Source organism: Vulpes lagopus, chromosome 7, assembly GCF_018345385.1.
Source record: "Vulpes lagopus strain Blue_001 chromosome 7, ASM1834538v1, whole genome shotgun sequence".
Lineage (NCBI taxonomy): Eukaryota > Metazoa > Chordata > Mammalia > Carnivora > Canidae > Vulpes > Vulpes lagopus.
In genome coordinates this window covers 98,293,938-98,305,166 of record NC_054830.1, presented here as the reverse complement: position 1 = coordinate 98,305,166, position 11,229 = coordinate 98,293,938, and positions in this window count along the sequence as shown.

The following is an 11,229-nucleotide window of genomic DNA, read 5'->3' as shown; positions in this document are numbered from 1 at the left end:
AGTTCATAGAGAAGGAAAGAGAGAAGAAAAGGGATGGGGGAGAGACAGTGGAATGACAAATTGCTAAGCATATGCAGGAAGAAATCATATATCAGGAGAAATTATGTCTGTTCATTCAAAATCCTATTAGGTTCAGAGGTGCTGCATTGGAATCACTGAAATGTCAGTTATTTTAGGACCGCAAAGTTGAGCAGCCCTCTCAAATCTTTCTTTTGAACTAGTCTCTGGTCATCCTTTAGGCCTATGTGAGGATACATTTCAAATTGGGGCTTAAAAGTTGTCTGGCTTCGAAGAGCACTTAAGCTCACAAGAGAAAGAAACGGGTACATTGCAGTGTCAAGCTAAATAGATGATTTATTGACATTTTTTCAGAACTACTCTAGATTATTTTTTGTGGCACATATCCAAATGGAATAGCACCAAGGTTGTTTATATAGGCTCAATTTCTACACTATTCCAATATCTGCCATGAAGTATTTTTATAGCATCTAACCTTTCTCTCTAAATGAGGGCTTGGTCTTCCTTTAAGTTGTAAGTTGATCAGCGTCTGAACATTTGAGGAATTGTAGTACCAAGCAACTTGTGCGGCTAGAGGCAAACAGGCTGAAAATTACCTCACAGTATTCTACCTTGGACCAATTTAGGAGGCTGAATCACTGCCCCGTGTATAGGTGAGTGTAAGTGAGACTCTCCTGGGTTGCCACGCTGCTCGAGGTCATGCCCAACAGAGGTGTCTGTGTGACTCCATTCGAGGTCACTGTATCCCTCTGTACAAGTACTTCCCTGCATAAGGTGTTAGAGTAGAGCACAAGAGGTAGGTAAATCCAGATCACCTTCTTGCCAAGGCATCTGTGCATGGTGCATTTGTGCACAAATTCATCAATTTTTCCAAATTTGCTCATGGGGGCCATACACATGAGCAGTAGTCTCGCTTTCCTTCTTTTCTTCCTTCCTTCAATTGATCAATCAATCTTTTCTGAGTATCCCCTGAGGACAAGTCATGGTTCTAGATATTGCAGAGGATAAAAATATAAAACAATTCAGTCTAAAGAGATTAAGCATGCGCACAGATATAAAGTAAAAAAAAAAAAAAACAAAACAAAAAAAAAAACAAAAAACAAAACAGGATACAAGGAGCACAAATGAAATACCAGAAAGAGGGTTTCAGTTTGGGTCCTGCCTCTGGATTCCTCCAGGTGGGCCCTTTTTTTTTTTTTTTTTTTCATTATTTCCTAATCTTTTACTTTCTTGCCTTGGACAGGAAAGTGCTTTTACTTTTATTTAATCTGCCTTCTCTGAACTTTAATCATCTTCTTCTTTCTGTCTCTGAATTATTGGTATCAGAGGTCAAGAGTTTGGTCTCAACTCATCTTTTCTTATCGACTCTTGTACCATATTTACAACATGCTACAGCTTATTTATTCTTCTTTGTCCCACAGCAGAGACACTCTACCATCTTGTGACCCACACTAACGGCTTACAAACTTCTACAAATGGTCAGACAGGTAATATTTTAGGCTCTGTGATTTACAACTACTTACCTCTGAGGTTATAGGCAGAAGTAGCCATAGACAATACGTTAACAAAGGAGCACAGCTGTGTTCCAATAAAACTTTATTTGTGGACATTAAATTCAAATTTTATATAGCTTATAATACTTTATGAAATATTGTTCCCCTGGGTTTTTTTCCCCCAGCATTTAAAATGTAAAAACCATTCTTATTTAGTTCATGGGCCATACTAACCAAGCCAGCAGGCTGGATTGGGCCTATGGGCCCACTTTCTGCTGACTCAGAGCCTAGAGCAGGTGTAGGGTAGATAGTAACCCAGAGCCATTAATATGCAAGCAAGAAGGGTGGAGGAAAGAAGAAAGGAAGGGTGATGGATAAGACGGTACAATATATTAATCTACTGGGAAGTTAAATCTTATAATGCCCTTACACAGGGCTTGTGGGATTTTTATGTATGCAGAACTGGCATGGTAAAGCAGGTAGACTTTATGTGAGCACTGCTTCTAAGTATGTATAGCAAAGAACGCTAGCTGTTCACCAAAACATCTTCTTTGTTATGGTCAGACAAATTGGATACATTTCCAGGCCACGCTTGCAGTTAGCTGTGGCTATGTAACTGGCTGTAACAGTAGAATGTAAGCAGAGGTGATATGAATCACTTTTAAGGACAAGGAAGTGCACACCTCCCACTTCTATCAACGGCAGGTCCTTGGAGATGGGGTCACAGTTGATGGTAGAGCTCAAGTGTGAAGGAAACTTGATCTCTCAAGGACTACATGAAGAAGAGCCGCTCACTGGCTGGGAACATCCACCTTACACTGTTACAAAAACAGGAAATAGACTTTTACATTCATAATTATATATATATATATATATATATAATAAAATATATATAATAAATATATATAATAAATTTAGCCTCTTTGTTGCAGCAGTCAATGCTACTCTAATTAACACAGTTATAAAATGTACAGCCACATCTTTTTAACCTTTGTGCTTCCAGCATCTGTCTCAGTGCCTGGCATGTAATTGTGGTTGAATTAAAGAACTGATATAACTGGGATGCCTGTGTGGCTCCGTGGTTGAGCTTCTGCCTTTGGCTCAGGATGTGATCCCAGGGTCCAGGGATCGAGTCCTACATCAGGCTTCCCATGGGGAGCCTGCTTCACTCTCTGCTTCTCTCTGTGTGTCTCTCATGAATAAATAAATAAAATATTTTTTTTAAAAAAAGAACTGATATAACTAAAAGAAACATCACTGCCATTTTATACTCTCCCATCATCCATTGAGCCACCTTTATCTTCTCTCCCAAGTGGTTCTGTTGTCTTCATGATGCCACTCAGCTGCCCACATTCATCATATTGTCCTAATCCCTCCAGTCTTACCTCAGTAATATTTTTGAAACAATATTTTTCATTGTGTCTAAAATCTATGCTCATTTAGCTGAATAGAGTTTTAAACTAATTGATGCTAAGGTGTGAATGACTAAAATGGTTTACTGTGTGGTCATTTTTCACAGAATACAAAATATATATTCATATTTTAAAAAGAAAAATTTGTGTCTTAATATGAAAAGCAATCACAGTTTTGGTTTTGTTTTTGTTTTTGTTTTAATATCAGTAAAACATTCAAAGAGCTTTACTTTGGGACACACATGATACACGAGTATTTCCCAACTAAACAGACAGGCTGCAATCACAGGAAAAAGGAAAGACCTATAATACATATATCTAAAGTATCCAAGGAGCAAAAAAAAACTTAATATCAGGTTTTCACTGTCTTTAAGTCCTATGGTTTTGAAATTTCTATTCTAATCTTAACTGTCCATTCTTCTTTTTCACGGATGTGAAATCTTAGGTTCTCAAATGACTTGGATGTCATCACGTCCAGCCTCTCACCTTTAAAGAAATACATGCTGCCATTATTGATAATATAATCCTTTACACAAAGAATTCTATCCCCCGATCTTCTCTTCACCAGGCTAAGTAGCCCCAATTCCTGTAGGAATTTTTTGCAAATATATTTTAATCCATTCATCTTTTTTTCATTTTTCCTCCAGTTGTTCACTCTTTCTCAGGTTACAGGGTTCAAAAAGGGACATGAGAATCTATATAAAGACATAACCAACAAGGCCAGCAAGGCCTCAGTATAGACAGAGTTGAAAGCTGCCACCCTGGTTGGATTTGACATGCAGAAAAGCTCCTGGTTCTCCTCTTCTCCAGCCCCACTCACCCAGCCAAAAATAGCTCCCCTATCTTGCCTGCCAAAGCTGATTTTCCCATCAGTGGAGGGCCTTTGGGAAAGTGCAGCGGGAGAAGCAGCTGATATTTCTTAAGAAAATGTACTTGGCTCTCTGCAGGATACATTATATACATTTTTTTTTTAAGATTTTATTTATTTGAGAAAGAGAGAGAAAAAGCATGAGTGGGGGGAGGGGTAAAGGGAGAGGGAGAAGCAGACTCCCTACTGAGTGGGGAGCCGACTTGGGGCTCTATCCCAGGATCCCAAGATCACCTGAGCCGAAGTCAGATGCTCAACCGGCTGAGCCACCCAGGCACCCCTACGTGATTTCATTCAGGTCTTACAAGTTATCTTAATAAGTTATTAGTGTATATAACATAAAAAGGACAAGAAGTATTCACTAAAAGATAAGAACACAAGCTCTCTGGTCTAACGGACCTGGGTTTGAATTCCAGCTCTAGTATTCACTGCCTGTCAGACCTTGCTAATTTGTTTATTCTCAGAAAGGTTCAGGCCCAACCAATACAGGTTGAGACCCACAAAACAGCATGTTGTGATGAGAATATGTGATGTGAAAATATGTTATGTGATAACATAACATCAATGCATAGCCCAGTTCATACCTCCCGACAAATATTCAGGATGTTTGAGCCATTATTATTATTATTAAACCTCATTTTATAGATAAGGAAATTGAGAACTGGAAAAGTTAAAGATTTACCGCATAACACAGAGCTAAAAAGTGGTAGAGATAGAATCTGAACCTAACTTTGCCTCCAAAATTTGTGTTCTTTCCACTACTGTTTCCAAAAGACTTCTCATAAGCTCATGTGAGTTGCCTAGGAGAAGTCCATAAGTTCTGCAACTGTAATTTTAGACTGTCCAACTTAAGAACCCAAGTATGTAGCCTTCAAATGACATAAGCAAGTAAGTAAGTAGGCAAGCCTTCAGAGCTGGAGAAAATGAGTCAGAAGATAAGGTTCCAAGAAAATGTAGTAAGAAAGGGAGGAGAGAATAAAAGGGTTTTGAGGAGAGCTAGACAGTCCAGGGCTGCTGGTCAGGGCTGCTGCGAACATTCCAGAATTGAGCACCAAAGACAGGACAGGGTAGTTTTGAAAGCAGACTCACTCATATCACAACATCTCTGACAGGAATTTGAGAGTGAGATGGGGCAGTTCATGCTCTGACCTGGACCTGCCTTGGAAAGCATCTCAATTTTTCAAGTTGATAAAGGAGAAAATTCTCAAAGAAAGGGACATGGTTTGTCAAGGAGAAAATAGAGTAACAGAAGCCTGAAGGTGAGCTTACTTGGCTCAGTGTATTAGGGTTCTCAGTCAAGATATTTGTTTTATGCCTCATAGAATAACTTTCATAGTCACGCAAAAGATACTGATGACTTTCTTGACTTCAAAGATAGACATGAAGGAGTCAAATCCTGTTTCCTTCACTTCTAGCTGTGGACTCCTGGGCAAGTTACTTCTTTGTCCGTACCCCAGGTTCCTCATCCACCAAATGGGGATAATAAGAGTACCTGTCTCTGGGGGTTGCATGAGGATTCAGTGAGTTAAAATCTATGAGTAGATTTAATTTGTTTATCATATATTATATATACTTATTATATATTCATTAATTGATTTAATTTATTCATATAATCTAATAAATTTAATTTATTAATATATTTACATATTATAAATCTGCTCAACAGGTTTTAGATAGTGCTATTATTTTCTCATTGAATCCTCACAATGGGTCAACAAACAGAGACTGATGATGGTTCAGTGGCTTGCCCAAATATTCCCCCACCAGCAAAAAGAGGAATCAGAACCCAAGGAGAGAACTTAATATGACGCCGTGTCCAGTTGTCTTCTACCTTGTCCTATGGGATGATGTGATGTGTAGGGAAAAGCTCAGTCACCCATCAGATGGTGTTTTCCAAATAATCTGAAGTTTTATTTTATTGCTAACTAGTCAAGGTTAGGACTATGGACTTGCCTTCACCCAACAGTTGAATGGCCATCTGCATGTGGCCAGAAGCTCTCATTAGTGAGAAAATATCAAAACATCAGAAATCAAAACTTGTTCATAGTAATAAAAGAACAGATGAAATCAAGGGGTAGGGCAAATGGGTGAAGACGCACCAGATGAAATGTCTGTTGAACTGTAACCGCAAATGGCCATTGTTCATATGGAATGATCGAGGGCATTGTCACGGTCTATTTTCATCCTAACCACCACACAGGATCTGAGGTGGTAGATAGGTTCCGTCAGAAAAACAAAACAAAACAAAACCAATTCCCTTCAGATGCATCAATTTCAGGTTTTGGGTTGGGTCATTCTGTAGCTAAGGGAATGGCTAAGGAAGCATGGAGATAGATACATAAAAATATTAGGTACTAACTTCTTGGGGTTTTTTTTAGATTTTATTTTTTATTTATTATTTATTCATGATAGACATAGAGAGAGAGAGAGGCAGAGACACAGGCAGAGGGAGAAGCAGGCTCCATGCAGGGAGCCTGACGCGGCACTCGATCCTGGGACTCCAGGACGCGCCCTGGGCCAATGGCAGGCACTAAACTGCTGAGCCACCCAGGGATCCCCTAGGTACTAACTTCTTGTGAAAGCAGCTGCCTTTCAAATTATGAGGCAGTTTCTCTTGTTCCTTCTTCCTGAATTAACATTTGCTCTCAAAATGTGTGTGTGTGATGCAACAGCTGGTGGCTGGACATACATAAAAAAGTGTGCAAGCATGTCTTCAAGCCACACTGGTGGGGACACCTTGAGAAGATGAGTACTTGAAGAGGTCATAAGCAGCCCTTCAGGAGGATGCAAAGTGCCAGTGGCCACTGTGAACTACTCTGTATAACATCTGGAGCACTGCTCTGGACAGACCAGATTGACTAGATCAGAGGTCAGGATGTATTAACTCTGCAGACATGAAATTGCATTTTTTCCAGATCAAAACTTTCTGGATATTGGTCATTTCTCTCAGTCACCTGTATTGCTAGGATAATGAAGATGAATCCTAGGGTGAAATCAATCTTATTAAATGGGGAGCAGGATCTCCCAAATAGATGGTAGTAGCCAGAAAAAAAAAGTGCCTCTGTTGCAGAAGAACATGGATTTGTACATGTAAGATCTAGATTAGCTACCAGGGCACAGCCATGACATGAAAAGATTTGGTAACCAAAGGATTCCCTTGAATCACAGAAAAACTCATGCCTGATATAATTTTGAATGTCTCCTTATATAGCCAAATTTCATTTTCTCTGGAACAATCATGAGAACCCCTGTATACCTCAAAATGTGTATCTTTTGAAGTGATGTGGATGGATGTAATGCAGTTTCAAAATACAATATCCCAGACTCTCCCAAACGTTCTAGGTTTATAATTCCTAATGGCAAGAAGAAATAGTCAAGTGAGTCAAAGCATTTCACTACTGACCAAAATAAATGGGCAAGTATTTTCTTTCCTGTTTTCTCTAGAACATAAGTGCTCCTATGGGATCAGACCATTCCCTGATGATGCTTCTCTCAACAACCTCTATCTGGCTCTGGACTTTATCAAAAAGGGAGAAGAGATCACCAACAGAACTAAAGATGGGGACAGAATTTTCTCAAGCCATCTTCTTGACACAATTTCAAGATTAGATCAAACTTGATCATTCTTAACACTCTTGCAAAATGAGGTGAATATATTTCAGTCAAAATTCAGCCTCTTGGGGAAGGAGCTAACAGTGACAATTCTGCCTACATACTGTTAAGCGGCTTGATTTTTTAAAAGTCCCAGAAACAGTTGTGTTAGAGAAAGGTCAGTTTTTCTTGTGCTGCTTTTCTCTGAAACACAAAAGGTTAACCCCACCGATGGGTCTGCATATCTTTTAAAACTCCACCACTTTTTAGAAGACCCTCAAGAATTACGTGCTCAGTGGGAGCTAGTACAAGAAGAATAGGAATGCCGTGTGCCAGGGGAGGGATTACTTTACCTAAGTTGTGGCAAAAGAAGTGAAAATTATAGACAGGGTAATGGAGGAAAGCAGGCATTTCCAGCTGCTTCCATCAAGGCCTCTGCAGTGACAGATCATCACCTTTGTGATCATCTCAAACCCTGGAAACAAGGCTAACCAATTTGGGGTTTGCCTAAGGGCCACAGAGCCAGAACTCCAGCCAATGTTAACATAAGGCTGGTAACTGTGATGGCCACAGGCATGAGCAGAAATAAGGACATCCTCTGTCTAACAAGCACCCAGGACCACAGACCAAATGCCCAAACCCCCACATCTGTCTGACTTTAGCTGAGCTTTGAAATAAGTGATTTAAAAGATCATAAATCATCTTCCTCAGACCAGAGGTTGCACAGGGCAATTCCTAGATGAACCTATGAGTTGAGAATACTCTGGGGTATTTTCCAAAAATATGTGGACAGAAATTTGTTCTCATGATAACTTTTATATCCCATTTTTGGGCACACTGCACTGTCCTTACAACATGCCTCTCTTTCCGAGTTGTCAAGAAGATTTTTAAGAACAAAGATAATGTCTTAAATAACTCTCCATCACCGTGGCTGTAACAGAGCCCAGTGCATACCGGGAATCCAATATCTGGCGATGGAATGGTTGGATGAATGCATGATCAAATTTATATTGGAAAAGATGTCCTATCCTGATGGATAAATACTACACATTACTTTCCTTTTCCTTTAAAAATATGGAAAGCTCTAACTCCAAACAAGAGACATGATATGGACTTACTACTTTCCCACCTAAGATCCACATTTGGTACTAAGTATATTTACAGTGAAGAAAAATGGGAAAAGAAAAAAAAATACGCCTTGCCAAGACACACTATCTATGAATAAAGAATATCATCCTAGCTTGCTACAATAAACATTTCAGCTGCTCCTATGAGTGCTCCTATAAGACTTTCCACTTGGGGAGGAAAAGAAATGATATGAGGTTCAGCTAGGTCCTCAAGGAATTTAAAACAGCTCTTAGTAATACAAGCTTCAACAAGGTCTATAGGAGCTTTGTAAAAGAGAAACAGATTCTCTTTTACTTTCTAAATGGCTCATTTTTGGGAAGTCAGTACTTTCTCAATACAGTGAACGCAGATATGTGGTAAGAAGAAACATAAAAATCTGACAAAGAATGTTAGAGAATGAGGGACGCTAAGTGTATAGACCCAAATAAAACGATACAATAAGAATGTATTGTAGGTAAAATAGGTTTGTCCTAAAATTAAAAAACAACAACACAAAAACAAAAATTCCAGGAGAATGAATAAGCAGTTTGGAGATTAAGATTTTGCAGTTAAGAAAGTTCAGGAGTGCCAGCCAAGTGCAGATAAGAGAGTGCCAAGGAAAAGTAATATGCAGCAAAAAGAAAAAACAACCAAAAACTGGGTATTTTACTTTGCCTTTCCCCATATCGAAGCTTTTGTAGAACTTTTTAAAGCATAATTATTTTTTTCTTTGTTTTATAATTTTAGAAAGCCATAGTCGTTATCAGCCATGTCTGGAGGTGCAAAGTTAAAAGAGTCCATAGTAGAACTAAGACTTAAGAAAGTCTTAAAATGGCTAATAAGTCAGGCCATGGGTACAAATAAAAAATCATTTTGGTTTTAAAATCTGCAGTATTTATTGAACTATAATGATGACATCACCGCATATATGAAATAATAGGAACCAAATGCATCGACATATTCACATTTCTGTGGTTGTTGACTCTTTCTGAGCATTTTGCAAAAAGTGTTATAAGGATAAATCTAGATTGCTTTAAGTTCTCCCTTAATATTTAATAGAGTTGACCAAATAGTCTATGGTTCCTACTTTCATGGGCATGTAATTATCTAGTTTTATGTGGAGTTGAATTAAGAGAGGTTACTGTTTTGTTCTTATCAACAGTTTTAACCAAACATGCTTCAAATGGTAGCTTTAAACAAAAATCAAATTTCAGCATAGACACACTAATCAAACCTGAATATGTGAATTATACAAAATATAAATTTTAAGTTACAAATGAATGCGTTCTGAAGGTCTAATCTACAACATGGTGATTATAGTGAATAATGCTGTTTTGTATACCTGAAACTTTCTAGGACAGGAGATCATAAGTGTTCACACCACACACACACAAAGTAACTGTGAGATGATGGATGGATTCATTTGATTGTGAGAATCACTTCACGATGTATAGGTATATTAAATCCTCACATTGTTCACCTTTAAAAAATTACATTGTATAAATATACAGAATTTTTCTTTGTCAATCATAACTCAATGAAGCTGGGTGGAAATCTAAAACTGAAATGAGCTTTTATATTAAATAACTGAAGTTCATATTCTGGCTCAACAGAGGGATGCCTGAGTGGCTCAGTGGTTGAGCATCTGCCTTTGGCTCTGGTAGTGATCCCCAGGGTCCTGGGATCAAGTCCTGCATCAGGCTCCCAGTAGGGAGCCTGCTTCTCCCTCTGCCTGTGTCTCTGCCTCTGTGTGTGTGTCTCTCTCATGAATAAATAAATAAATTATATATATATATATAAATGTTTTTTTTCTTTTTTTTTTTTTTTTTTTTTTTTTTTTTTTTTTTTTTTGGGGGAAGCAATCATGAATTTATTGAACAAATCCCAGTGAACTTCTTTTGAAAGCAGGATATACCCTGTTTTCCTGAGGCATGCTAGGGAGTATAGGAAACAAGCTTTGTACATCATTCTGAAACATTTTCACTATATGGCAAGTCATTTGATACTTCATTAAAAAAAACACACACAAACACAAATGATCCATAGAGAGTAAAATCCATTTGAATTTAAGAATCAGGGACACCTGGGTGGCTCAGGGTTGAGCATCTGCCTTCGGCCCAGGGTGTGATCCTGGAGTCCTGGGATCGAGTCCCACGTCGGTCTCCCTGCATGGAGTCTGCTTCTCCCTCTGCCTGTGTCTCTGCCTCTCTCTCTGTGTCTCTCATGAATAAATAAAACCTGGTGTAAAAAGAAGTTTTCGAAGCAAGGATTAGAAACAGTTTCACAAGTAAGTATCCTGTTTTAAAAAACAGCTCTTAAGAAAGGAATTAGAAGATATTTCAAGAATCAGGCAATATATCATTGAGCCATCAAACACCTCCTACTTCTGCAGAGAAGAATTGGAAAACTCACCTCTTCTCTACCTATCACTTTTTTAAATTTATGGGATGGATCGTCATTAATCACAATAACGTGGAGTTTCAGAGGGACTCTCACTGATGTCAATAGAGCAATCCACTAAGATATTTTTTTTTTTTTTTTTTTTTTTTTTTTTTTTTTTCCACTAAGATATTTAGTGTGATTAAATCTTAGGAGAACCAAGAGAAATTTGCGATCTGACCATCATAAAATAAATACCAACAATGTGTGGGCAAATGAGACTAGGGTCAGTTCATCTGTAATCCTCCTTTATTATTCACAAAAATTAATCCAGGCTAGATCCCTTAGATTAGTGGTAGTA